The sequence below is a fragment of the Myotis daubentonii genome, chromosome 3, assembly GCF_963259705.1.
Source record: "Myotis daubentonii chromosome 3, mMyoDau2.1, whole genome shotgun sequence".
In the NCBI taxonomy this organism is placed as follows: Eukaryota; Metazoa; Chordata; class Mammalia; order Chiroptera; family Vespertilionidae; genus Myotis; species Myotis daubentonii.
The window spans coordinates 71,968,197-71,972,674 of NC_081842.1; the positions used below are offsets into that span (position 1 = coordinate 71,968,197).

At 43.4% G+C, this 4,478-nt stretch overlaps 1 pseudogene; it reads right to left on the reverse strand.

The window, feature by feature from the left end:
* Positions 1 to 1,326: 1,326 nt before the first annotated feature.
* On the reverse strand, positions 1,327 to 2,519 carry LOC132230441 (homeobox protein TGIF1-like; annotated as a pseudogene).
* Positions 2,520 to 4,478: the final 1,959 nt, after the last annotated feature.

Here is a 4,478-nt window from a genome sequence, read left to right on the forward strand (position 1 = left end):
GAATATCAATTTTATAGCCAATACTATATAAAGGCTTTAGAAGTTCTCAGGAACTACAGAAGTTTGGGGCCCAAGTGAATTAAGACTTGATACCACAGTACAGTACTGAAGCATTTTGTTCAGAGATCGAAAGACAATGTATGCTTGAGAGAAAATGTCAAAAAATTCAAGTTTATAACCCATAAAGGTTTACTCAAAAGACTGTGTCCCTGGTTTGGTAGTTTGGCAAAAATCCAGGACAGATTAATACAATTCTTTTTAGCTTCAACCGAAGATACTGTTTTTCAGTTCTTCACCTAAATCTTGGCGATACATTGCTGTGCTGTTGCTGAATAGCTGCTGTGTTCTGTCCCAGAACAGGCACCAAGTGATCCATCTCTGTAGTCACAGTAACTTACAAAGGGCTTTGGGATGACAGATACTAAAAATACCTGCAGGAGGTACAAACTCTGGACCACAGAAAAGTGGGGCTTTCAGTGAAAATGGCTCTTCATATCCAAAATATGGCATTTGCTAATAAAGTAAGATTTTTCTTCTAATATAAAGGATGTGGGTGAAAGTGCCTATCAATCATTCTATTTGGTCTTTTTTAAGGGGTAGAAAAGAGGGAAAGTATATAGACTATGACCACATGGATTTGTTGGAACTAACAAATTGTTCTTCTGTTATACATGACAACTAAAGAAAAATAATATGGTAATAGCTAAAATTATTTTTGCTTTAAACTTAGTCGAACATCAATTAAATAAGGCATTGTCTGTATTATGCTTTCTCTCTAAATCACCCCAGGGAGGTAGAGCCATACAAAAAGAAAATGTATGATTCTATTTTTTTGTTGGGAAGTTGAGGATCTGTGTCTTGATTTCCAGGCTTGGGGTCACACGATGAGTTAGTTTTGTGGGGTCTAGCTCACCTGAGACCCAGTTTACTGCTTCTGGGTTCTAAATCCCCCAAGGATAGGAATTTGGTTTTTTAATCTCCCATATACCCATGTATATTCTAGCCAACTAAGTAGGTACTTATGATTATCAAGTTGAGCACAATTGTAGTCGGTATTAAATGTAGAACATTATCAGTGAAACAAGGGTGACCAACTTGGCCAGTTTGTCCTGGACAAGCCTGATTTTAGCACTGACAGGGCTATGTTCTGCTGAGACCCTTTATTTCTGGTCAAACTAGCAGAGTTGGTCACCCAAAGTAAAATTCTTCTTTTCTGGCACCAACCAAGCATTTCTAAAGTACTTAAAAATACATGTAATTATTTTCTTTAAGGAAAATACTTTATTATGTCATGAAAAAAAGGCATCAATCAACTAGATTCATACTTGTCTGAAAAAAATTGAAAACTTATTAGGCAGTATGTGGACATCCTGTTCCACATGGGAATGAGAAGATGCTATAGGTTCTCTAAATATTGCAGTCTGAAAAAACACCAACAAAAAAGGGGGGGGAGGGGAAAATCACATGATCTTGGGAACCATATCACATTATGAATAATCTACCAAGAAACATTAAAAAAAAACCCTTTGTTTCTACAGTAGCTTTGAGTTTATAGTTGTTGAAATAACTATTCCATTGAAGACATCTCAGTAACAGGAAGCTTCATTTTAACAATCCCATGTGCAAATATTAACAAAAAATATATAAAATAATGCAATTTATTTCTTGCCATCACCCCAGCAATCATAACCTTTGTCAGAACTGTTTTACTGGAAAAGGGTTAAGCTGTAAGTTTTTCCTGAAGCTCCATTTCTGCAGCCTGTTTGAGTGCAACATTCACTAGAAGCTGAAATCCACTAAAATCCTGGTTGAGGTCTGGTGGATTAGGGGGAGGACTGTTGAAAAGACCACTTTGTGTATTTGTGGTTTGTCCAGATTTACACGTGTTCTCTGGGTACATGAGGGAAGTGTCTGTAAAGTTTCTGGCTGCTATCTGCTGTTTTGTCCCACGCCAACGGGCTGATAGAAAGGCACGTCTTTCAATGCAGTCACAGGGATATGACAGAACACTGATGGACGAGCCAGAAGGGATCCTGGAGACGACGGCTTAGGGGACAGTGGCCTCCCTCGGGCTGGGTTTGGTCCAGCAGTGCAGGAATGAAATGGACTCTCCTCTAGAGCTGGCATGAAGTTTTTGATGCCCATTTCTGACTCCACAGGGCTCACTTCAAATATCTTGGCCCAGCAGCGGGAAATTGTGAACTGATTTGGATCTTTGCCATCCTTTCTCAGCATGTCAGGGAGGAGCCTTTGGCGGGCATTGATGAACCAGTTACAGACCTGTAGTGTAGATAGATGTGTTTGCTGGGACAGCAATGCTTTTTCTTGCTCTGAGGGGTAGGCATTGTATCGGTGCTCATACAGCCAATCTTGGAGAGTCTGCACAGATTCCTTGGGCAGGTTTCCCCTTCTCCTTCTCTTGCCTGAGCTGGAGCAGAGGAAAGGTCCAGGGGAATGTCCATGCTGTCATCATCCTCAGTCTCACTGCCAGAGGCTACAACACCTTTCTTGCTTTTCATTCTGGAGCTCCCCATCCAGAGTGGGGCACCACTGGGGGGTGGGGGCATGAGGAGGGGCGGGCAGGAGCGGGAGTGCAGGAGGCAAGAGTTTGTCCTCCCCTGGGTAATGTGTAGGGTGAGCTCCAGTAATTATTGCTAACCCAGGTGCTCAGACCCAGGAGTGAGCTTCTTGGATGAAATTCAAGGGACACTTGGGCTTCCTCCTGGTGGGATCTTCTGGCAGCCGGCCAGGGGCTCTCCCTCCCCCAACTCGCTCCCCTCCCCACACTGCTCCTTTGTTCCTCACTCCTGTACAGCACACCTCTGCGCTGTCGGGTGAGAGGCAAGGAGGGAAGGTCAATACATGTAATAATTTTATTTGACTATTGTTTTAGGTGGGGTAAAACATCCTCTTTTTTCAGCTTTATTTGTGATATAATTGACATCTGACATTGTGTAAGTTTGAGATATACAATGTGATGACTTAATGCATGTACATACTGCAAAATCTCTGTCACAATAAGGTTAGTTAATCCATTCTTCACCCCACGTGATTACTGTCTGTTGTGTTGTTATGGTGAGAACATTGAAACTCTACTTTCATAGCAACTTCCAGGCGTACAGTGCAGTATTGTTAGTGGTCATTATGCAGTCCATCAGAGTCTCCTCTTCACAGTTCAGGGAAATGAAGCAAAGACATGAGGTGACTTAGAAATCAGTAAGCAAAGAAAGGTTGTGAGAGCCCAGCTCCTTCCTGGATGTTGAACACAGACTGGTTTTTGTAAGGATTCCACCAAGAAGAGGCTTTGTGACCACATTGCTCGTTGTGTGGCACATGTGAATTCCCGAGGGCCTTTTTCTGTTTAATAACAGTAGCTGAGTAACCAATGTCACCCCAATAAATTCAATAAATTTTTTTAAAAAACCCAGTAGATGAGAAGAAGCTATGGTACTTAGTGTCTTTCATCTAAGAAGTATATGCAGGAAATGTGAGCAGGAGAACACATTTCATCCATTCAAAAGCCCCACTTTTGTGTAGTGGGTGGAAGAGGCACCTTAATAAACCACCCCATCTCAGGAGATGCAGATAGGGGCGGAGGTACCCCCTAAGAGCAGTGGAATCTATTAAATGAGCTTAACAGTTGGATGGATTGGGGTGTATAAATTTGGGCAGAGGAGCTGAGATAGAAAAGACATTCAGAGAAAAGAGATAAATTGGGCCATTTAGGAGCTGCTTAAGAGGGAGAGAGAACGAGCAGGAGAGAGCCAACAGATGTTCTTTGGAAGCAACATAGCCAAGGAGCTCTTTAGAGACTGGATGCGCCTAAGGATTTTTAATAGTTGCTTCCTTTTGGTGGAATGTTCAGTACAATCTTTCTCTTTCTCCCGTTTCTTATGAAGTCATCAGTATGCTTTGTTGCTTATTTAAGGTTTAGGGTGAGCAATTACTTACAGGGATTCAGAGATCCCCAGTTCCAAGTTCAGGTTGGAAAGGGGTAGGGGAAATAAAGGACACATGGATACAGGAGTGGGGGGCAGTGGTCAGGAGACATCTGGGTTCTATAAGCACAAGGAGGTCATTTTCAGACCCAAGCTGCTTCTGCTTCATACTATTAAGCCACCTGATTTTATCCCCAAGCGCTATCTTTAGTCAAGTACAAACTGGATGAGCTCTTTAGGATTGTGGCTTCACTTGCCATTTGGGTCTCCCTCACTCAGGAACAAGCTGGCGATTGGGTTGCAGGAGGCTGCTGGAACCAGGGGTGGCCAATGCCAGAAATGACTCCCTGAAGAGGGCCAGGCACTTGCCGGCATCTTGACCTGGGGGACGCCCTGTGGGATCTGGGGAAGGCCTGCGCCATAGCAGTCGTGTTAGACCAGAAGCAGCAGCACTTTGACATGTGCCTGGATGGCTGGAGGGAGAGGCTGGAGGAATCTCAGGCAAAGCTGGATGCCTCTCAGGAGGAGGCCCGGGCCCTC